The sequence below is a fragment of the Callithrix jacchus genome, chromosome 6 (genome assembly GCF_049354715.1).
Source record: "Callithrix jacchus isolate 240 chromosome 6, calJac240_pri, whole genome shotgun sequence".
Classification (NCBI taxonomy): domain Eukaryota; kingdom Metazoa; phylum Chordata; class Mammalia; order Primates; family Cebidae; genus Callithrix; species Callithrix jacchus.
The window spans coordinates 22,266,143-22,291,045 of record NC_133507.1 but is presented as its reverse complement, the minus strand read 5'-3'; the positions used below and the strand labels follow the sequence as shown (position 1 = coordinate 22,291,045).

The window sequence follows — 24,903 nt, the reverse complement described above, 5'->3', positions numbered from 1 at the left end:
AAGAGAGAGAGAGAAAGAGAGAAAACGCCTCTATAGCAGCCCCGAATTGCTTGCTTTTGGACTTCTATATGAAAGAGAAGTTAGCCTTCATTTAAGTCATTTATTTGGTTTCCTCTCTTAGACAGCTAGATCAAAAGGCAATACAATAGCCACATGGTTTTCTGCCTCTGAGCCATGGCACAGCTGTTCTCTCTGCCAAAAGCCCCTTCATTCCCGTCCTCCTGTGTATTTCCGGTCGGGTTAGAAGCCTGCACTGAGGCATCTTTCCCCATGTGGAGCTTCTTCAGTGGACTTCTCAGGCAGGCCCAGTTCCTCCCTCCTAAGTTAGTCCTCTTCCCTAAGCCAGGTTCCCTCACTTACCATTGCTTTGTGGTAGTTTACACTAGTGGTTCTCTAACTGGGTCCTGGGCCAGTAGCAGCACCTGGGAGCTCCACCTGAGACCTACTGAATTAGAGACTCCCTGAGTGGGGCCCTTGAAATCTGTATTTCACAAACTCTCCAGGGGATTCTGATGCAGCTCAAGTTTGAGATCCCTGCTTTGCATGTGTGGAGTTTTCTATAGGAGGAGGGTCTTGTGTCTGTCATCTTTTATCCAACAGCCTTAGATTTGCCGGCCACAGAATAATGGTTTAATAAATATTCAAAGAATTACATAACAATTGATGAATGAAAATGAGAAAAAATGATAAATTAATCGTTTATATGAAAACAACTCGGATTCTCTACTCCAGAAAGCCCTGTGGATATCTGCCTGTTCTCCATCTCAACTCTTAGCGGTTCCAAAGCCCCAGTGGGAGACGTGGTCCCTAAACTTCACAGGGATTCCATCTAGTCAATGCCTGACATGCTCTTTGGCACCACTCCTGCAAAGGACAAGAAAGAAAATAAAAACAGCAAGGGATTTTTAAAAAGAAAAAGAACCATGTCTTTGAGGGCTGAAGGGAACACCCCAAATTTTTGTCCTTGTCTCAAATTTTCCATGAAAATGTAAAGCAGGTGTTTACCTTCACTGGAATTGGTTTCACCCTAACATGGCTTTCTTTTTCTTTTCTTCTCTTTTGTGTGTGTGTGTGTGTGTGTGAGAGAGAGAGAGAGAGTGTGACAGAGTCTGGAGCGCAGACTTCCTAGGCTGGAGCGCAGTGGTGTGATCTCGGCTCGTGCCACCTCTGCCTCCCAGGTTCAAGCAATTCTCCTGCCTCAGGCCCCCGGGTAGCTGCGATTACAGGTATGCACCACCCTGCTCAGCTAATTTTTGTATTTTTAGTAGAGAGAGGGTTTCACCATGTTGGCCAGGGCAGTCTCAAACTCCTGACCTCAGGCAATCTGCCCACCTCGGCCTCCCAAAGTGCTGCGATTACAGGCATGAACTACCGCACCCAGCCCTACATGACTTTCTTGATGGCGTGAGCAGCCCAGACTACAATGGGTTTTCTAGAAAGGAAAAGTGGGGAAGAGACTGGACAGCATGAGATGCCATGAGATGACATGATGGGGAAGATCCTCAGATTGCCAGGACAGGTGATGAGACTTGAAATACTTCAAAGCCAGCAGGGGAGGAATGTTCCTCTCAGCAAATGAAGAAAGATTCAGCCAAGCTGGGACAAAGATCATGAGCTTCTGAGGAAAAATAAAGCATGTCAACACCTTCTCTACAATTTCTACATGGATGTGAGAAAAGTAAGGATGAGGGAGACATTTTTCTGTCAATTCAGATCAACAAACTCTTCTGAAGACCCCATTATCGCAGGCAGATCTGGGTACCTGGGGTCTGGGGTGACCACAACCGAACTCCGCTGTTGTCAGACCTTGTGAGCGAGCTGACGTATTTCATCTCAGCTATTGCCATCATCATCATCATCATCCTCACTGCTGGGCTGCTAGTCACAGAAATTCGCAGCCTATGAGATGAGACTCACCAGTATAAGACTTCATAAGGCAATGTGATAAATGCAATATTAGAAGGTTGTATGTGATGAAGTAGTGAGGAGAAGAGATGATTGACTACCTCTGTAGATCAGGCAAGGTATATGACCAAGGGGAAAATATTGAGCAAGGTTTTGAAGGATGAATAGAAGTTTTCCAATTTTAAGCTAAGGTAGGACACCTGAGAATTCTTTTGTCTCCAGAAGCCTTGAAATATGGGTCTATAGAATGGACTCCAACATTTAAATTTATTCTTCAGAAAGATCCCTGAGAATAGTGCTTTTCAGCCATTAATGTGCACACAAACCATATGGGAATCTTGTTAAATTATTCTGGCTCAGAAAATCTGGATTAAGTCCTAAGAATTTGCATTTCTAATAAATTCCCAAGTGATGCTGAAGCTGCTGGGCTACAAACCACATGCTGAGTGTCCAGGACTAAGCAGCAGTCCAGCTGTTCATAGTCTCACTACACCCCCACAACGGGGATCCATTTCACAGCATTTAAGAAACAAAGCATTTAAGAGATCTGTCCCAGACAACACGGTTAAGCAGTGACAGAGCTGTGATTTGAACCCCAATCTGCCTGACTCAGGGCCACAGGGTCTCAAGCACTATTCTCTCTACAAAAGAATGAGCTTCTGGCCCCCTAAATCAGAGTCTGATGTGGGACCAGCTGGCGTAACAAAGCAATTCCCTTCTGAAGATCCTAGAGTCTAGCGAGGGGAGAGAGACCCGAGTTCCACCTGCACCGACCATGACTTTTCCTACCAGAAGAAACTGTCATTTGGCCTCTTTCACACAGCAGTGGGCGGTACAGTCTTTGGACAATAGAGCAATCAGGTACAGAGGGAGAAAACAGAGCATGACCCATGAGGGGTTTGTGGAATCAACCATCCTGAGTTCAAATTCTGGCCCTGCCAGGCACAGTGGCTCATGCCTGTAACCCCAGCACTTTGGGAGGCCAAGGTGAGCAGATCACCTGAGGTCAGGTGTTTGAGACTCACCTGGCCCCGTCTTTACTAAAACTCAAAAATTAGCCAGGCGTGGTGGCACAAGCCTGTAATCCTAGCTACTCAGGAGGCTGAGGCAGAACAATCACTTGAACCCGGGAAGTGGAGGTTGCAGTGAACCAAGATCGTGCCACTGCACTCCAGACTAGGCGACAGAGCGAGACTCTATCTCGAAAAGAAAAGATAAGAAAAGAAAGAAATGAATCTTAAGTGGTTTCTTTAATAAAATTATTTGACCCTCCCCATCATCCACAAAAATGTCAATATCCAGAGACACGCCCCGTTTTGCTCAGCTGCTGTACTGCTCTGTGAATCCAAGAGTACCTCGGAACAGAAGCCCACATCTGAGGCTGGATGCCCTGGGTATGAGTGCCAGCGGCCCCCCCACTGCCCCACTGTTGATGGTCTCTCCAGTGTTCTATGCCCAGGTTCCCCGATCCGTTCCTGGAATAAAAAATCGCAGCATCCACGCCTCTTCAGGCGGCCATGGGCATGAGAAGGAGAGTTCTCTGCTCAGCCAGCTTCAGTGATCATCAGCAACCACTGACCCAACAGCCACAATAAGCACTCCAGCCAGTAAGTATCAGACCCAGCCAGGGACTAAGTATTTCCCCATCTCTCCTGGCAAAAAGCTGTTCCCACGTTTCTTGTGACAGATGTGGCTCTCACTTTGATCTCACCCTCCAAAAAGGACTATGGACCTTCTCCAAGCCCTTTGTTCCCAGAGGGGGCTAGCAAGGAATCCGTGGAGCTGCTGTGAGAAGCTATCTGGGCATAATCCCTCATGGAAAAGGCAGCTGGGCCTCCAGCTGGGCCCAGGTGGTGAGGATGCCGGCCTGAGATGGGCTGGGGTGAACCCTGCACAGCCAGATGAAGCCCATGTTCTGCAAGCCTTCAGTGCACCCCTCCGTAGCCGAAGCCTCCACTCCCCCAGCCTCATGGAGAGGGCCCAAGGACTTGCCATTTCTCTGCCCGGGACTTCTTTCCTTTGGACAGTGGAGCCAGATGGCATCAGGGATTCTGGTGCAGCAGAGCACACAGTATACTAGGTCCCCCAACGCAGGGCTACCATGGAGACTATGGTGCTCCGGATGGCAAGGGCCACACCACTGCTTCTCCGTGCCCACCAGTCACTGGAGATCTCATTCTAATGCAGAACTGGGTTCATGAGGTGGAGGGGAGTGGAGGAAAGGGGGCTGAGATTCTGCATTTCTAATAAGCTTCTAGGTGATTTAGACTGCTAGTCCATGGACCACCCTTTGAATAGGGAAGGCTCAGGTCTGAATTCTTCCCTGCACTATTCATGACTGCATGGCCTCGAGAAAAGCATTTAACTCTTGGAACCTCTGTTTCCTCTTCTGCAAGGTGGAGCAATCATCACCTACTCCCTAGATTGGGAGGCAGCCACACTCTTCATCGGGTGAAGGGCGGGGCTGGAGCTAAACCCCAGGCAACGCCTTCAGCAAAGCAAGAGAAAGACCCCTGTAAGGACGTTCAAGGAGGATTTAGAAACCAGCAACATTATTTCTTCCCCAGGTGATGGGGCAGGTGGGTTTAGAGTCAAGCAGCCCTGAACAGCATTCTGAGTCTGAAGCCACTCCTCTCTAACTTATGGACAATAAAACTTATACAAGTTTTGTTGCTGGAAACAGGAAGGAAGGGAGGGAGGGAGGAAGGGAAGGAGGAAAGGAAGGAAGAATGGAAGGGAAGGGAGGAAGAAAGGAAGGGAAGGGAGGAAGGAAGGAAGGGAAGGGAGGGAGGGAAGGAAAGGAAGGGAGGAAGGAAGGGAAGGGAGGAAGAAAGGGAGGGAGGGAGGGAGGGAGGAAGGAAGAGAAGGGAGGGAGGAAGGAAGGGAAGGGAGGGAGGAAGGAAGTGAAGAGAAGGAAGAAGGAAGGGAAGGGAGGAAGGAAGGAAGGGAGAAAGGAAGGAAGGGAAGGGAGGTCTTTAAGTCAACTGCTTAGCACAGGACTAAGCACATGGTAAGCACTCAAATGTTTGTTTCCTTTTTCCTATGTCAGCTTCCTTTTTTTCTGTTGGTTTCCCATTTTTTTTCTCTCCAGAGAAAATGTAACCATAATCCAACAGGATCAACTAGGCGCTTCTGAGGACTATCATTCAACAATCATGAGCATGAATGCTTGTCTCCAGACCACACTAGTAAAGATCCTTTCATTACAAGTGATAGAACCCCCCACTGAAACTTCAGGATATTATGGCTCCCTTAACTGAACAGTCCACTGGGGTTCAGGCATAGCTGGATCTAGGGACCTAAGTGATACTGTCAGGGGTGTGTCTCCATCTTTTTGTTCTGCTTTCTTTGGCATTGGCTTCATTCCCGGGCAGGCTCTAAGTGTGGTAACAAAGATGACCTCCAGCAGCTCCAGGTTGGCTGACCTGGCATCAAAGGAGATCCTCTTTGCCAAACAATCCAAAAAGTGGCGCAGGACTAATTCTTACCAGCCCAGGTGGAGTGATGTGTCTGTCCTGAGTAACCTGCTTAGTTCTGTATGACACGTCCATTCTGGAGGCGGGGTGGGAGCTTGTATGGTAGACGCACCTGACAGTGACTTGAGCATACCCTGAGAACGACCCTGCATGGCAGACACACCTGAATGTGTGTTTTGGAGTTCCAAGGAATGGGAGGAGCCAACCCTTAGCCATTCCTTAGCTATGAGGAACACCTGAGCCCCCAGCCCAATGCATGGAATACAAAGGCCCCGAGCAGGGAATTGCAGCCCTTTGTTTTGAGTTAAATGAAGGTTGCCAGGTGGAGGTTGTGAGAGGGAGGAAGCTAGGTGAAAATGCTGTATAAACCACATGCTTTTTGCAGCAGTTCACCCCTGTCTTAGAAAAGCCATTATTTTGTACAGGGCACAATGCGCCTACACTCGGTGTAACATAAGCAGAAAACTCAGCAAGGGTTTTATGTGGTTTTTCCTGTCGGTCAGCCTTTCCAAATGGGACAGACCTCATGAGCTCTCCTGGAACCTCACACGCTCCTTCACAATAGACCTGGTTCAGGAACACCAGCTGAGCGGTCTGGGAAGCCACATCACATAGAAGCTAGGAACGTCTCGTCAAAGCCTGACTGTGTGGGTTCCTATCCTGATTCTGCCACTCTCAGTGGTGTGATGTGGACAGAACTCTTCTCCCTCTGTGTGGAGAGGGAACCTCTGGACCACTTCGTATGTAAGTTTCCTGGTAATAAAACCCCATGTCTCATTTGTGGACTCTGGGTCTCTTCTTCAGCCTCCTAAACCTGCTGCCTTCCCTACTGAAGTTGATAGAAGCCGGGCACAACAGAGACTCGCCCCCGATCATCTTGAGAGGGTACGTGGGGGATATATTAATTTTCTAGGGCTGCCATAACAGATACGACAAACTGGGGGAATTAAACCACAGAAGTGCATCCTCTCACCGTCCTGGAGTCCAGAGGCCCAGCATCAAGGTGTCCAAAGAGTTGGCTCCTACTGGAGGTTCTGAGGCAGAGCCCCTCCCAGGCTCTGTTTCCTATAATTGATGGGGTCATACTTCATGTGTATGCACAGCACTTTGCCAGCCTCATCTCTTAGCTGAGAAACGACTCCATACTTCTGTGAATAACACAGCAATGAACATCTTTGTTCAAGGATCCAGGTTTCTGCAGACTCTCTCCTAGCTCCTGGCGGCACTGACTGTGTTCTTTCTCTTGTAGTTATTTCATTCAATCTCTGCCTCTGCTTCCTTCTCTCTGTGTCTTCTCCTGGTCTTCTTACGGTGACACCAGTCATTGAACTTAGGACCGACCCGAATCCAGTATGACCTCATCCTAGCTATATCCACAAAGACTCTATTCCAGATAAAGTTACATTCCGAGCTTCCGAGTAGACATGAATTGGGGTGGGGAGGGAGGCATTACTCAACCTAGTACAGGTGGTGAACCAGAAGAAAAACCGAGTATGGATGTTTGGCAAGCGAAACATAAAACCAGCAGACGTCCACACACCACGTTAAGTCACCCATCATCAAACTGTCAACATCGAAGCGATCTTAGGCAAATCTGTTGTCCCGCTACCTAGTAACAAGTGTGTCTACTTAACTCCACAAGGAAAATCCCATAGGGAACCCAGTTCCACAGCAACCAGGAATCTCTCTTTGATGGGAGTGTTTCTTAGAAGCCGAGCTAAATTTGTAACTGGAATTCTCTTCAAGTTAACTTACCGCCTGCCCCCTGTGCTGACTTCACATATGTCCAAAATACCAAAAGCTCCAGCTCTCCAGGGAATTCCACTTCCGGCCCACAGAGTCCAGCTGCATCTAAAAATGTCAGGACGCCTCACGAACGATTTCTGCATCTCCAGCCTCAGGAAACACACCCCCCGACTTGACTCAGCTGGGCCTGTCTTCTCAGAATTACCATCACCAAGACATTAGACAGAGATTTTACTTTTCTCTCACCTGCAGAAGAAAATTCAAATTTCAGTTTCTTGGGGGCTGAAAAATGTAGAAGAATATAGGCCAACCCCTTAGCAGTGGTTATCTCTGGAAAGTGGGGAAAAAAGAGAATTCCAATGGAGTATAAGTTATGTTTGAGCCGGGCGCGGTGGCTCAAGCCTGTAATCCCAGCACTTTCGGAGACCAAGGCGGGTGGATCAGGAGATCAAGAGATCGAGACCATCCTGGTCAACATGGTGAAACCCCGTCTCTACTAAACATACAAAAAATTAGCTGGGCATGGTGGCGCGTGCCTGTAGTCCCAGCTACTCGGGAGGCTGAGGCAGGAGAATTGCCTGAACCCAGGAGGCGGAGGTTGCAGTGAGCCGAGATTGCACGATTGCACTCCAGCCTGGGTAACAAGAGCGAAACTCCGTCTCAAAAGAAAAAAAAAAGTTATGTTTGAAATCAGAAAAATGCATAAAGACTCTTTTAAATTAAAAAGAACTCCTAGTGGTTCTGTTAAACTCATTAACAGACTTTATGTTGTAGCGGCCACAACCATTGATATGATATGTAGCAAGAAGCAAAATTTCCCCCCAACAACAACAAAAATAAAATCTAAGCACAACAAAAGCAGTGAAAACAGAAAAGTCCATGTGAAAAAAACCCAAAGCAAACGACATTTTTCAATTTCCTTAAAGGCGCAATGATTTTCCATCTGATGGAGTGATCATTCCTGGGGACCTGAGACCTTGGACAAGGGGCAAGAGTCCCAGGTCTGAGTCACACTCCCAGTTGTGTGACTCTAGGCAAGTCACTTTACCCATCTGGGCTCTGTTTCCTCTTTCTAAAAATATCCTCGCTAACTCATTTATATAGTTGTGACAGTCAAACCGATCAACCTGTGGGAAGGAGCTTTGAAAACACGATAAACATTCTAAGGGATTATTAACAAAATTCTTAATCATTTAAGCATCGGTGGCATCCTGCCAGACCCCAATAAAGTACATACACAAAGGGAGTCCATTTCCTCAAATGATGGCTTCTGTTTAACCTCAGTGCCAAAGGCTAAAATCTTCATGCTCCTCAGTCGGAGAAATGTAACCATGCCAGGTTTTACTCTGATTATTTACCTATTGCCTTTAAGCTCCATGCCCTCACTCCCTCCCCTTCCCCCTTCCTCTGGGCAACCTTCGTTCTCTTTAATAGAGTGTTTTTTGTACATACTCCTTAAAAGCTGTATATATTTGCCTGGGTGTATCTCTAATCTATGTAAACAGCACGATCATTCATTTTGCTTCCTAGAGTTCTCTCTAACACTGTGTTGTTGAGATGCAGCAATGTTGTTGTGGCTAGCCGATCTGTTTCCTGTAACTGATGGGTTATACTTCACGTGCATGCACAGCACTTTGCCAGCCTCATCTCTTAGCTGAGAGACAACTCCATACTTCTACAAATAACACAGCAATGAACATCTTTGTTCAAGGATCCGGGTTTGTGCAGGCTCCTCAGGTATGCAATACTCAGTTAGCTTCCTCTCCAATCCAATCTCCTTGTAGCAGTGATGGGGGACTCCTAGACTCCCATCCCCACCAAACTTGGCATTATCCAGCTTTCTAATAAAGATATAGTCTATGGCTGCATATGGTGGCTCACACCTGTAATCCCAGCACTTTGGGAGGCCAAGGTGGGTAGATCACAAGGTTAGGAATTCGAGACCAACCTGGCCAAAATGGTGAAACCCCATCTCTACTAAAAATACAAAAATTAGCCTGCCATGTTGGCGGGCTCCTGTAATCCCAGCTACTGGGTGACTGAGGTAGGAGAATAGCTTGAACCTGGGAGGCGGAGGTTGCAGTGAGCCAAGATGGCACCATTGCACTCTAGCCTGGGCAACAGAGTGAGAATTCATCTCAAATAGATATATAATCTAAGAGATATAAAGTGATAGCTCGTGGCTGTTTAATTTTCATCTGACTACTAATGATATGAAGCACTTCATCATGTGTTTATTATTTAAGATGGGGAGGTTTTTCTTCTAAAAATTGCCTCATTCTATCCTTTTCCCATTTTGTTAGAAGTTGCCATGTTTTTTCCCTGTGGATTTGAGGATGTTCCTGAGTAAAGACCTTCTCCCATTTCTGTCGTCTATTATAAATGTTGTCCAGGGACTGAACCAAAAATCCTTAATTTTGATGTAAGCAAATCACCTCTTTTCTGCCTCTTGGTATGGCTCTTCCTATCAGCACCACCTAGTCAGCAAAACTCACCTGTAGGTTAAGCTCTCCTGTTGCCCTAAAGATGGAATCCATGCACCTCACACTGGCACACAGGGCCCTTTAATCCCAACCTTGCCTGCCTCTTTTCTGCTACCCAAGCCCACTCTTCCATCCATAACTCTGCCTCGCACATGCAGCTGCTGTTCTCACTTTTAAGATACCCTTGTTTCTCTTCTTTAGCTGGTAAAATGTGAAGACTCTTTCAAGTGTCACTTAGCTTGTGAGTATTTGGAGTGTCTTTTTTTTTTTTTTTTTTCTGAGATGGCGTCTTGCTCTGTTGCCCAGGCTGGAGTGCAGTGGCTCAATCTTGACCTCACTGCAACCTCCACCTCCTGGGTGCAAGTGATTCTCCTGCCTCAGCCTCCCAAGTAGCTGAGATTACAGGTACCCACTACCACACCTGGCTAATTTTTGTATTTTTAGTAGAGATGGGATTCCGCCATATTGGCCAGGCTGGTCTCGAACTCCTGATCTCAGGTGATCCACCGCCACGGCCTCCAAAAGTGCTGGCATTACAGACATGAGTCACCATGCCTGGCTTGGGGTGTCTTTTCAACTCAGTACAGCATTGATATTTGCACATTTAGCCAATGTGGTTTCCACTTTGGGAGATAAATCCTCATGGCCCACACATGTTACTGTTATTATATCACTAAGTAGTGCCCAGTTAGAAGAGATATACTCACCGCTTCACGTTACAGGTGCAGAAGCTGAGCCTTCATCAGTGCCAAACAGTGCCAGACACACGTTAGAGGCAGCAAAACGTTTTGTTCAGTCCACTGCCGTAGAGGAAAGACACTCCAATATAACTGAGCCCAAATCCAGTTAGGACAAAGGTACTGCAGTTTCTAAAGGGGGAGCAGAGAGGGAACCAAAAGATGTTATGGGGAAGTGAAGAGGAGGGCATTAAAAAAAGAGATGAGGCTGGGTGTGATAGCTCACACTTGTAATCCCAGTGCTTTGGGAGGCCGAGGTGAGAGGGTCTCCTGAGGTCAGGAGTTTAAGACCAGTTTGGTCAACACGGTGAAACCCCATCTCTACTAAAAATAATTTTAAAAAGTTAGCTGTGCATGGTGGCGGGTGCCTGTAATCCCAGCTACTCAGGAGGCTGAGACAAGAGACTCGCTTGAACGGGGAGGCAGAGGTTGCAGTGAGCTGAGATCACGCCATTGCGCTCCTGCCTGGGCAACAAACAGCGAAACTGCATCTAAAAAAAGAGAGAGAGAGATTAGAGAGGCCATGGGGAAATGGAAAATTACATAAAAGGGGGTGAGTGGAAATTACTAAAAATTATTTGGCAAGACAAAAGTCTATGTTGAGCAATATAGCTTCTGCAGTTTGACAGCACTGCAATCGTTTGAGCCAAAACTCAGCAGAGTAGCCCTTGGAGTCATGGCTAGCGCAGGTGGAGGCCCGGCTAAAGCTTAGTCAAGCCTCCCAGAGTGGCGTTCAGGCAAGTGCTTTGTGCTGCAGGGGACATGATTAGGTAAACTGCACGTGGCTGAACGATTAACCAGCGTCAAAGCCTAGATTTAAACACAAGTCTGCCTGACCACAATGTCCAAAGTGAACCCCTACGTGAGTTAGGTTGGCATTTGTAATTTTGCTGAGGCGTGGCTTGAGCTGCATATGGGAGGCTCGTGAGCAGGAGGGAGTCACTTCACTAGTGAGGCTGCCCTACTGCCCTCAGCTTCATGGTTACCTCTGGTCCTGAGGTAACAGGAACTCTGGTGAACAAGAACACTTTGTAGAAATTTGCCAATTAAGGGCCAGGCACAGTGGCTCATGCCCGTAAGCTCAGCACTTTGGGAGGCCAAGGTGGGATCACAAGGTCAGGAGTTCAAGACCAGCCAGGCCAGCATGGCGAAACCCCATCTCTACTAAAAGTACAAAAATTAGCAGGGCATGGTGGGGGACACCTGTAATCCCAGCTACTTGGGAGGCTGAGGCAGGAGAATCGCTTGAATCTGGGAGATGGGGGTTGCAGTGAGCCGAGACCATGCCATTGCACTCCAGCCTGGGCAACAGAGCGAGATTCTGTCTGAAAAACAAAAACAAAGAAATTTGCTATTGAGACTCCATAAAAAAAAGTCTGGTGAAATAGGTGAGTGATTACTTTGAGATGGAAGAACATGCAAGAACGACTTGCTTCTTCATGGCAAGGTAATTTAGGAACAAGCCAAAACATTCATTTCACAAACGTGGAAACTTTCATAAGTTTCTGGAAGTTTCTAGAAGTGTCTCAACCTTCACCATCCTGAGATACAGGGAAACTCTTTGAACAGCCTTTGGCAAAAAAAAAAAAAAAAGGTGATGGGGAGGAAGGCAGCAAATCACACTGCCATGTGTGTGCAACAATCTTGCATGTTCTTCACATGTACCGCAAAACCTAAAACGCAATTAAAAAAAATAAAATAAAATAGAAACAAAAGTGTCATTTTTGACACTTCATTGCAACGCACACGCCTTTCAGCAAAAAGAGACATCAGCACCACTCCTCTCTGTGGCAGAGAACAACAGGTTGTAAAGCTTAAGTCCCCCTCAGAGCCCAATTTAGATAATTATAGTTTGCCTCCTAGGACTCTCCCTGAGGATCCAGCTGGCTTTGGCTGTCATCATTACTGCTATTCTTCTAAATTACTGGGCAGGGCGGGATGACAAGGCTGTGCCTGGCGCAGGGAATGCCGAGGAGGATAGGTGTTTCTCCATCAGCAGCTCATCCAGTCTGACAAAAAAACGCACCTGCACCTGGTGTGACATAAGCAGAAAAGTCAGCGACGGTTTTACCTGGTTTTTCCTGTCGGTCAGCCTTTCCAAATGAGACAGAACTCTTGCGCTCTCTTGGAACCTTACATGCTCCTTGGCAATAGTCCTGGTTCAGGAACACCAGCTGAGAGGATTCACATCACATAGAAACTAAGAAGGTCTCGTCAAATCCTGACTATGTGGATTCCTATCCTGGTTCTGCCACTCTGGGGGCTGTGATGTGGATCGAACTCTTCTCTCTGTGTGTGCCAGAGAGTCCTCGTCTGTAACATGGGGATAATAGCAATGCCTTCCTCATGGGCAGTGGCAAGGAGCAGCTGAATTCCTATGTGCACCGCACACAGGGGAGAGCCTGGCCCCATGCAGACACGCTCCACAGCATCTGCTCCTCCCAGTCCCTCAGAATCCAGCCATGAGCTTCTCTGAGCCAGGACGGGGTGGGGAGAGGGCAACAACGTGCAGTGATCACAAACGACGACAGCAGCTGGTACGCGTATGCCGCTGCAAACGCACGAGATGTTATGAAGAGTCAGCAGGTCCCTGGGATGTGGAGAAGAGTCTGGATCCAGAAAAGGATGCCTCACATGCCTGTGGGGTGTCAGGCCACACGCCTCCCCCTTTTGTGCCTCCATTTCCCCATCTGAAAAACATCCCAAGTGAAATATGTCATTTCTTAACTCTTGTACATCCGTCCTAATAGTTCCAACCACTGCCTGGACCTGGCTGTGGTGTCCCGGCAGTCAGTTTTACAGTCATCCCAGTGTATGGTATTGGTATCTATGTTGGAAAGAAATCACCTGGAAAAAAGACTCAATTGTGAAACCTAGGAAGGAGCCACTGAGAGGCCTCCCAGAGTGCTGCTGAGATTCGAGACAGGACGGGGAGGAAGGGAGTGGATTCCTCAGGCTGTCTGACAACAGAGGGAGAGAGGAAAAGCATGTGCCAGAATGCTTTTCATAAATCAAGAACGGAAGGGGCCATTCAGAGACACCCTCGGGGACCTGACATCATCCTTCCCATAACCCCAGGTGGCTGCACAATACCAAGTCTTTCAGTCTCTTGGAGGTGGACTGGCTGGGGCCACCCAGGAGCATGTTTCTGACATATTTGCCCTCAGTGCTAGAAGACTCAATGCAGTTGCCTCTGCTGGACCCCATGACAACCGGATTAGAAAATCAGTCTAATCAGTGAAATCTCCTCATTATTGGATTCTGTGCTGCCTTCCTTGGATGGGAGTTGCAGCCTGAATGGCAAAAAGAAATGAACTAGAAAGGAGAAGGACAGGCCCAAGGCCAAAATGAACCCAGGGAGCCAGTGTCCAAGTCAGAAGAGGAAGGTGTAAATACTTTGAGTTCAAGGGCGGATGTCCAAGGCCGCCTGGATTCTACATGCATTGGCACCCTGCCTTTCACTTAACAGAGAGTGAGGCAAACACCTCCAGGCAGTACCCTCCAGCATAGAGAGGGGTCTCCTTACAACAGGAATGGGCAGCTCCCAGACCTACTGTCCAGGGCAGGAGCTCCGGCACAACCATCAAGACCTGCACAACCAGAGAGAAGCCACCAGAACCCCATGGACACCCCGCAGGCAGTGTGGGGGTTGCACCAAGCACTGCCCCAGTTGGGTGTCCTTTGTCCCCCTAGGGGCAAGAAGAGAACCCACAGGTATTGGCAGGGGTGCTGGAGACCCACCCCTCCCAACACCAGTCTCAGCTCAGTGCCCTCTGACACCTGGAAAAGTGCCCAGCATACACTAGCCATGCAGCAAATGGTGGCAAAGGAAGGGCAGATTCCAACACTCTGGTCCTCTGTGTGGTCCTGGACAAGAGCCTTTACCTCTCTGAGTCTCAGTCCCTGCTCTGGAAACTGTCATGATGATGATAATGTGTAAGAAGAGACACAATGGGAAATGCACAGAAAACCACGCAGGTGACTGGAGACATTCCACGAAGGCAAGGGATTCAAGACTAGAAAACTGTCTCCTCCACATGTGGACCTAGGACCATAAGTTAAGGGCAATAAGCCGAGCACAGAAGGCAAACATTGCGTGATCTCACCTACATGTGGAATCCACAAAGCTGAACATGTGAAAGTAGAGGGCAGGATGGTGGTTACCAGGGGCTGGGGGGAGGGAGAGGTTGGAGAGATGTTGGTTAAAGGGCTCAAAATTTCTATTAGGAGCAAAAAGTTTAAGAATTCTATTGCACAACATGGTGACTATCTTAATAACAACGTATTTTACTCTTCAAAATGCTAAGAGAGTAGATATAAAGTCTCATAACAAAAAAATGATGTGTATGTGAGCTAATGCATATCTTAATTAGCTCAGTAGAGCCATTCCACAATGTATACGTATTTCTTTTGTCCTTTTCTTTTTTTTTTGAGACTGAGTCTCACTCTGTCACCAGGCTGGAGGGCAGTGGCTCAACCTTGGCTCACTGCAAACTTCGCCTCCCAGGTTCAAGCAATTCTCTGCCTCAGCCTCACTAACAGCTGGGATTATAGGTGCCCGCTAACATGCCCAGCTAATTTTTTTTGTATCTTTGGTAGAGACAAGGTTTCACCATGTTGGCCAGGCTGGTCTCAAACTCCTGACCTCAGGTGATCCACCCACCTCGGCCTCCCAAAGCAATGGGATTGCAGGTGTGAGCCACCGCGCCCAGCCAGTGTATACATATTTCAAAACAACATGTATGCAATAAATATATAAAAGTTTTTCGTCAACTAAAACGTTTTTTAAAAAAGAAAGTTATCTCCTCATTCCTCTCAAATACACCCAGATAATATTTTATGACTAAACAAGGAAAATTCTGTTTTCTCACTTTCATCTATTAACCTGACCAGAAACAGGGGCTACAGGGCTATTCTTTTTTTTTTTTTTTCCTTTCTTTCTTTCTTTTTCTTTTTTTTAGGGGGCGGGGAACAGAATCATCTCACTGTTGCCCAGGCTGGAGTGCAGTGGTGCTATCTCGGTTCACTGCAACCTCTGCCTCCCTGGTTCAAGCAGTGCTTATGCATCAGCCTCTTGAGTAGCTGGGATTACAGGTGCCTACAACCACGCCTGGCTAATTTTGTTAATTTTTTTATATTTTAGTAGAGACAGAGTATCACCATGTTGCCGAGGCTGTTTTCGAACTCCTGACCTCAGGTGATCTGCCCACCTCAGCCTCCCAAAGTGCTGGGATTACAGGTGTGAGCCACCGTGCCTGGCCTGGGTGCATAATTAACACACACATTTCAGACACACATATGCATGCGCGTATGCACACGCATGCGCACGCGCGCGCGCACACACACACACACACACACACACACACACTTTCTCTCTGTCTCTCTCTTTGCCACCTCCCTCCAGCCACTCCCCAGATTCTATCTCAGCCAATGGCACCAGCATCCATTTGGTCCCTGAGGCAGCACCCAGGGGGTCATGACTGACACTATTCCCCACTCCTGGCTCCAATTTCACATCTTGAGTCCCTCCTACCCCTGGGAAGGCTTCCCAACCCCTTCTTCCCACCCTGACTTTGGACTCCATCCTCTTGCCTGAAATATTCCCTTTGCCTCCAAGTAGGACCTGGCATCTCCTCCTGCCCAGCACCTCCATTCCCCCAGCTCTGATCAGGGTGACCTCTCTGATGGCACCTCTGACCATGTCACTTCTTCAAGATCCTCCTGCCATTCAGCATCAAGAAGGGCCTGGCCAACTTGGCCCCATGGCTTCCTCCCAGGCCTCTTCCCCAAACACTGCCACCTCTGCTTTCCTGACTGTGCAATGAGCCTTTGTTCAGACCTTCAAAGACACAGGCTCCTCTTATCTCAGGGGTTTGCAGACACTCTTCTCTCTGCCAGGAGCCCACTGGTCCTCCCTCCTCCACCTGGGAAGCCTCTTCTTCCCTCTGATTTCCATGCAAATATCTTCCCTCCCCGCTGCTTTCCCTAACCACAGCCCTGCCCCCACCCCATACTTGCCCATCCCTGGGGAGGAGCCACTCCTTCAGCCCATTTGGCATTTACCCACAGTTTCTAACTAGACATTTGGGTGACTTTTCTTACCTGGGTCTCTACCCTCAGGTGAAAACCCAGGAGGCGGAACTACCTCAATTCTCTTCACCTCTGTAACTTCATGCAAGGCTGGGCACTTGCTAGGCAATGATGGCTGCAGTAACCCCTCGGGAATCAAAACTCTCTGTATTGTTATTTTTACCCTTTTTAAGAACCCTGCCTATAAATCATTATATTTGATGTGAACGGCCGTCGAGGAACTAGGCCTGCTTGCCATGGATCTAAGGAGATGGCTCTCAAACATGGCAGCATGGATAGCGCAGGGAGCTTTCAAACACACCGAAGCCCAACTCCCATCCTCAGACAGTTTGTCTTAGATGGTTTAAGTGGGATCGGGCCCTCCTATTTTTAAAAATTTCCCCCCATTGACTCTACAGTGCAGCCAGATGGAGAACCATGGGCCTTGGGGACACACTCTTGAGTCCACCTTGGGCCCAGCAGTCAGGAAGCAATGAAGCCTTCAACCTGGGAAGCCCATCTGGCTTGAAGAAGGAGCCAAGCCATTAGATGAGGGGAGAAGAAATAGGGTCTAGCCCCCAAATAAGAGGCAAATAAGATCCAGGCTGTGAAAACGCACGCTCTGAATGAAGAAACCCCCCAACAGGCTTTGTGTGAGCAACATAGCTGTTTATTCACCCGGGTGTGGGCGGGCTGTGTCCAAGAAGAGAGTCAGCAGAGGGCGGTGGGAAAGGAGTTGGCTTTATAGGTTTGGGGTAAGCAGTGGAAAGTTACAGAAGTTACAGTTTAGGGCGGTTTTTTGCAAGCTGGGAGGGGGTCGTAGGTTTGCAAGCTGGGAGGGGGTTGTGGGGTCTGGAGTCTCAAGGTTGACTAAGGTGGGTTATAAAGTCCAATGGCCTTGTCAATTGAGGCCAGAACAAGAAACAATAGAAGAATGTCTCAGGTTAGTTAGGCACCACAGAGGTTGATCGTTCGGCTTTTCATGGCCTTCCAGTTACTTCAGGTTTTCTAATTCCAGAAGGCCCTCCAGAGGTGTACATGAGGGTCTTGGGGGTCGCCACAGCATCCATGGCACCATCAGTCAGCCTAAAAGACCTTACACAGGCTGCCTGTCAGAGTTCTTACTAAGCAATGGAGAAAGGACAGAAAGCAGAAAGCCTAGACCTGCACACAGGCTGGCCACGGCCATCAGCAGAGTCTGGGGATCCCAGGGAAGACCACCCCACATTCACAGGCCTCAGGTTCACCAGAACAGGCCCAGGGAAGCAAGAACAAGTATAGCATCCCTGCCCAGCAAGGTGGTCTTTTAACACTGGGTGATCCTAAGGAACTACTCAGCGTTTAAAGAAAAACTTTAGACAAATTAAATTGAACAGAGTTTAACTGAGCAAAGAGTGGTTGAGATACAGGCAGCCCCATACCCAGAGCAGGTTCAGAGACTCTGGCACTGCCCATGGTTGGAAAGAGTTTATGGAAAGAAAAAGGAAAGTTTCATGCAGCCAATGGAAGTAAGGCACAGAAACAGCTGGATTAGTTACAGCTCGGCGTTGGCCTTATGTGAACACGGTTTGGACAGTTGGCAACCTGTGATTGGCCGAAACTTTGTGATTGGTACAAGCGTAGGTTACAGCCTGTTTACACATTCAGTGAGGTTACAGTTCACCATAAATGGAGAAACCTTTAGACTGAACTAAAATATGTAAGAAGGCAGCTTTAGGCTAAATTTGACACCAGTACTCTGCTTTGGCTTAAGGCCAGGATGTACCTAACATGTCTGCCTAAAATTTCTCAGGTCCTTGGAACTGCTGAATCTGGAAGGCAGCAGAGACTAATGACGGCCGGAGAAATTCCTCTCTCATTTTCGAGACCCATGTAGACTTTGATGCTTAGAAAGCAACCTCTTCTTTAGCGGACATCTGAGGTGCTATTGACGAGCTGCCTCCCCCGCCTCCTGGCAGCATGGCTTCTCAGCAAAACTCATGGGTCCATTGTTTCTGTGCATGTGTGTTTGGTTCCAGTGTTAAAAGTTGGTTCTGAGCTCGAAGGACAGGACAAGGTTAACAACTTGAAGAGACGATGGCCTTCTCCTCTCCGGCCCAGAAGGCCCAGCACCTCCTTGGCAATCAGCCAGCCTGACGGTGTCCTTCCTGATGATGGGAAAGCACTGGTACCTGCAGTCAAGGCTCCGTCAGGAGGCACAGCAAACCCAAGAAGGAGGCTCCAGAGGCTGCACAACACGGCTGCCCACAGCACACACCCGGTGGCCCGCCTCAATGAGTCAGATTTGCAACAAACCGTACTGCCCCTGCCCCCACCAGGCATCCGCCACCAGGCACTTGAAGCTTAGGCCTGGGGATAAATCTGTTAGAAAGCAGGGTTGCTTTCTAGATAGAGTGGACAGTGGGAAGCCAGCCAGCGCTGCCCAAGAAATTGGGGGCAGAAGGACATAGCAAAGAATCATTGCTAGGAAGTTGTATTCCTCACAAAGCTGACGGTCCAGGCTGGGGAGGCAGGCCAGGGAGTCAGCACCCCAAGAGTCTGAGAACCTAGCTTGGATGCCACTTCTCTTACAGAATATCCAGGAGACCGGAGAGACTGATGGGTGAAACGGGTGGGTTTTATTAAGGTGGCCCTCAGAGGATTAGCATCCCAAGTCTGAGCCCCGGAGACAGAAAATGGGGTGCTTTTATACATCTAGGATGATACATCTAGGTTTACAGAAGTTAGAACAAAGAACAGTTAATTAATTTGCAACATGTCTTGTGATGTACATTACTTTTGAAAAATAGCATTTTGAGAAACAAATTGTACATTTTGGGGATGTCATCATGCCCTGTGCCCTTGCAGCTGGTCAGCAAGAAAAACAGGAATCTTGAGATGCCTGGGAACTTGCTGAGAACGTGCGGAGAAGAGATAAGGTAGGCTTTACAGGGAGGGAGTTGATTTTAAGCAGAGCTGGGGGTTAGGTTTTATATTAAACAGCACACAACACAGTCAAATTTATTATTTAGCAACTACAAATTATAAGGTTTTGTTTTTACTATTATTGCTATTATTTAATTCCCTTCTTCACTTCCACACAGAGCTGACGATGGCGTTCAAAATGGCGGAGGGGACCGGGGCTGGGGTCACTGAGCAAGCCACATGCCCAGCCGGATGGGGCAGAACAAACTGACAAAAATGGCCTGAACCTGTCAGAAACGACTTCCAAGAGTCACCTTGCATGGGAAATGTTCAAAATAACAGCATTAGGCTGGCAAGCCCCACCCTGAGGCACAACCTTGCTTGCAGGTTCTAGCCTAGCTCTTCACAGTCTAATGAGATTTGTGGATTTTCATGAATTAAGGAGAACAGGTTGCAATTCCTCATGCCTGAGGCCCAGCAAGGGAGGAGGAGAAGGAGACTGGTACCAGCTGGGAGAAGGGATGCCTGGAGCCAGCCCTGGCATTCGGGGCACCCCTGCAAGCCACCTGGTGAGCCTCGCTTCTTTGCCCACAAGATGGAGGAGTCTGATGAGTATTATTCTCTTTCTTTGACTCCAGGGTAGCTGGAGGAAAGAAAAATTCTATGGGTCCTATAGATCACACTTTTATAAACGTCTTTTCCTTATGAGCTGCCTCTGATGTTCATTTCTGTGATTAAACTCTATTTTGTTTATTTCTTTTTCTTTTTGTGAGATGGAGTTTTGCTATTGTGGCCCAGGCTGGAGTACAATGGCATGATCTCGGCTCATTGACACCTCTGCCTCCGAGGTTCAAGAGATTCTCCTACCTTAGTAGCTGGGATTACAGGCATGTGCCACCATACCAAGCTAATTTTTGTATTTTTAGTAGAAAAGGGGTTTCTCCACGTTGGTCAGGATGGTCTTGATCTCCTGACCTCAGATGAAAGTGCTGGGATTACAGGCTTGAGCCACCGCACCCGACCTAAACTCTGTTTCTTCAAGATAAAATATGAACATGTGTAAGAGTACAATGGAGTTTGCCTTAACACTAGCTTGACCCACACAAAACACACCATCTTGAGTGTCCACTGAGCAATGAAAACCGATGCCACTGCTAACAACTACCACAACCACAATGATAAAGACCATCGTCGACATCGTCACAGGCCAGAAACAGTGCAGTTTCCAACCCTTTGGCTCCCCTAAGCCTCACAACAACCCTGTGAGTGGGAACTCTTATTTTCCCTTTGAACAGAGGAAGAAAATGGGGCAGAAAGCTAATGAGTCTCAAGGCTAGGAAGTGTAGAAGGCAGATTTTGAACTCAGGAAGTCAAGCCTCTAAAACCCATATTGATAGCATCTACTCAAAACTGTCTCCCAGTCATAATAATTTCCTACCAGACAAAGGTGCTAAGACATTCATGTATCACTAAGTTTTGCCATGTAACAAACCATCCTGAAACTTAGCAGCCGAAACAATATTGTTTTTCATGCTTCTGTGTGTGAGCTGAGTTGTTCTGGGCTGTGCTGACTCAGCTGGGGCTGAATGATGATCCAGGAGGGACTCGCTTGTAGACCTGGCATTGGCTTGATGTCAGCTGAGGTGATAGGAGGGAACTCGGGCTAGCCTGTACTCACAAGGCTGGGGTCCAGGATCCCCAAGAGCAATAGGAGGGCAAGTCTCAGTGCACAAACATAAGCCTCTGCTGACATCACATTTGTACAAGTCAAGGCCAGATTCCAAGCAGTGGAGAGAGTCCTCTTCTTGATGGAGGAATCAGCAGATTCACACTGCAAACAGGTGACATGCCAGGAGGCGGGGAGGAATTGGGGGCTTTTTTGAGACAGAGTTTCACTCTTGTTGCCCAGGCTTAAGTGCAATGGCATAATCTTGGCTCCCTGCAACCTCCACCTCCTGGATTCAAGCAATTCTCTTGTCTCAGCCTCCGAAGTATCTGAGATTACAGGCATGTAGCACCACGCTTGGCTAATTTTGTATTTTTAGTAAAACAGGGTTTACCATGTTGGTCAGGCTGGTCCCAAACTCCTGACCTCAGGTAATCCACCCGCTTCGACCACCCAGAGTACTGGGATTACAGGCATGAGCCACCAAGCCTGGCTAAAGGGTCCATTTTTCTGTGGTCTACCACATATACCCACAAGTGAGCATGTGCATGTACACACACACACACACACACACACACACACAGAGTGTCTCAGGAGTCTACTGCAGTACCTAGCGTGGTAGATGCTCAAGACAATTATTTGGTACCATTGCCTGTAGATTCAAGTGATACTGTCAGGTAACCAGAGATTGATAAGCCGAAGAATCAGATGGAAGAGCCCATCCTCACAATTGCTGATTTATCTTGAACAATGTTCACTGGGTACCAGCAAGAGCCACTAATGAGCAGAGCTTTTTTTCCTCCACTGCAAAAGACCCTAATGCTATTTCTCGAATCATGACCATGAAGTGATCCATCCCTTACCTCATCCCTGAGCTACAGAAGCTTAAACACTCAGCCACCCACCCAACAGTTATCCTGGGCTAGATCCGAAGTGCCTTAGGTATATAGGCTGTTGTGGGTACCCCTGTCCATTCTCTTTCATCTGTTGTGAACAGAGCCTTGCTTTTGTCTGGGGTAAGGTATGTTCCCCTGACTGCATTCCTGGCAAAGGTGGCTGTGTGCACAGTTACAGCTGATGAGACACGAGCTGAGGGCCTGGGGAAAAGCTTGCACTTCCCTGATACAGGTTCCTGTTTCCTACACACACCCCAGCTTTCTTCTTTTTGCCTGCAGTGGGGACGGGAAGCTCTAGGTGCAGCAATCATCTCTGACTGCAAAGCCACGAACATAAGCACGAAGGTGGCCGAGTGAAAAGGCACAAGGGCCTACATTTCTAAAGGTGTCCTGAGCCTCCATTCCTGCCCTAGGCTGGCTACCCCAACCTGCTTCTTACACAAGATATGTGAACACCTTACTTGTTTGAAGCTGCTGTTGATGGTGGTTTCTGTCATTTATAGTCAACTCAGTTCATCAGAGCCAAACTCATGACTTCCCCCAAACCTGGCCCTCTTCCAATCTTTGCACATCTACACATCAGAAATCAAGAGCCCATCACCAATTCCCCACCTTTCTCATTGTCTGTGCTCAGCCCTGTCAGTGATCTCTAATCTGTCTTCATCCCCTCCTCCTCCAACTGACCACAACCCATCCCACCCCCATCCATTTCTACCCAGCCTCCAGGGGGTCTTTTCTTTTCTTCTTTTTGTTTATTTTTATGTACGATGTGCAGTAATACACATGTAATTTTTCATTTTTACTAGATGAAAACCTTTATTTTACTTTTTTTATTTTACTTTAAATTCTGGAATACTTGTGCAGAACGTGCAGGTTTTTCATAGATATACATGTGCCATGGTGGTTTGCTGCACCCATCAACCTGTCATCTAGGTTTTAAGCCCCACATGCATTAGGTATTTCTCCTAATGTTCTCTCTCCCTTTGCCCCCCACCCCCCAACAGGCCCCCATGTATGATGTTCCCATCCCTGTGTCCATGTGCTCTCTTTGTTCAGCTCCCGCTTATGAGTGAGAACATGCAGTGTTGGTTTTCTGTTCTTGTGGTAGTTTGCTGAGAATGATGGCTTCCAGCTTTGTCCATGTCCCTGCAAAGGACATGAACTCATATCTTCTCAAAGCACAGATCACATCAGCTCATCTCCCGGCTCACATCCTTGTGAATGCCTCCTAAGGGCATTCCCTGCACTTAGGAGGAAGACCTAGATCCTTTATGGGACTCTGTGGTCTGCTGGCCCTGGCCCCACACCGGCTCCATCCCTCTCCCCATTCTGGGCTCCATGCTTTCTGGCCTTCTTCCAGTTCAGTGGTTCCCAAATTGCCTCACATTAGAATTACCCTGGATCTTTTTAAATTGAACTAAACCACAATTTCTAGGGGTGTGGCCCAGGCCTCACTGTTTTTGAGGCTCGCCAGGTGATTCCAGGGTGCAGACAAATTTGAGAGGCACCATTTCTTCAACCACGCGGTGCTCCCCTCATCTTCTTAAGAGTCTTCTCACGTGGTCTTCCTACTGCCTGCTCCAATCAGCCCACCCCAGCCCAGACCCTCCTCCTCCAATAGCTTCTCATCCTTCAGTTGACAGCTCAAATGTTACTGTCCCAGGGAAGCTTCTGAGTCTCCAAACCAGGTCCAGTGTGCCTATTCCAAACTCTCAGACTATGATTCATTCCCCGAGAGCACTTACTCTGCTGTCGGTCATTATATATTTATTTTGTGATGATTTGCTCAGTGTCTGCCTCTAAGTGCTGGGAAGTCAGGTCCTTCCTGGTTTCACCATCGTCAAGCCTCCATGTGCAAGCCCAGACCCAGAAAGTCTAAAGTCCTGCCTGCCTCAGCTGATCACTCTCCCTACCCCATCCCCCGCCCCATTATCTCTGATTGCCCAGCAGAGCTTCCCCCACTCCCTTCCCCTCACCCCTGCGATCTTAACTGTTGTTATGATAATGTGAATACTCACCACTAACTGATCTTACTCTGTAACTTTCCACTGCCCACCCCAAACCTATGAAACCAAGTCCTATCCCACTGGCCCTTGCTAACGCCTTTTTTGGCCTTAGCCCATCTGCACCCTGGTGAATAAACGGCCATGTGTCTCACACAAAGCTTGTTTGGGGGGTCTCTTCATTCAAGGTCCCATTTTTAACAACCAGTATTGGGTCCCCAGAGCCAAGCACACTATCTGGGCTGAGCAGGTGTGCAACACATATTTGTTGGGTGAATGAATAAGTATTCTCTTCACCTCGTAGACATGGATCCTAAGATTCCACTGCTAGTCCACAACAGAGGAATACGCAAACCCAGATTTAATACACTTCTGAACCAGCGGTTCTCAAACTTCCGCTACAACAGAATCATCCGAACGAAGGCTTGTTAAAATCACAGATTTCTGGGCCTCAGCTCCAGAGCTGCTGTCGCAGGAGGTCTGGGGAGGAGCCAGAGAATGAAGAATTGGTGCTTCTGTCATGTTCAGCCAGATGCTGCTGAGGTTGCAGGCAGGCCCAATCTGGGGTCCACTGCTCAGGCTCCCCATCTCTGAGCTCCTCCCCTCAGCTGGGTGCATTTGGTGGCAAAGAAGAGTCAAGGTGAGTTCACCCTTGATTCACAACTGTCTTTTGTTTGTTTATTTGTTTCTGAGTGTTTATTCCAGGCTTATATTCACATCATTAGAATCTGGTGTACCTTCTGGACTGAAAGGACCTCCTTCCTTCCCACCGCCCTGATGACAGACAGAGCCAAGCTGCAGCAAAGCTGAGTCTCCCCAGGGGGTTGGCAAAGGCTCTAAATGAATTGGCAGCCAGAGGCAAAGGGCTCTGGGAGACCCTCTTCAATCCCAGCACACGTGACTCATGTCCAAGAAAAGAGAGAAACATGAAATTCTGCCTGGAGAGAAATGGGCAAGTTGCAGTGCTCGCCACAGCGCTGGAGGTTTTGAGAATGCTCCCAGAGCCACGCTTTCAGAC

At 48.0% G+C, this 24,903-nt stretch overlaps 1 long non-coding RNA gene across 1 annotated transcript in view; it reads right to left on the bottom strand.

The window, feature by feature from the left end:
• Nucleotides 1-3,136: 3,136 nt before the first annotated feature.
• LOC118154482 (uncharacterized) overlaps nt 3,137-24,903 on the bottom strand; it is a 55,318-nt gene continuing 33,551 nt past the window's right edge. The window contains exons 3-7 of the long non-coding RNA XR_013518766.1: nt 12,419-13,037; nt 11,551-11,672; nt 10,574-10,838; nt 10,318-10,479; nt 3,137-7,373 (exon numbers count right to left, since the gene is read on the bottom strand). This is a non-coding gene — a long non-coding RNA (uncharacterized LOC118154482). The remainder of the gene's footprint in view (nt 7,374-10,317; nt 10,480-10,573; nt 10,839-11,550; nt 11,673-12,418; nt 13,038-24,903) is intronic.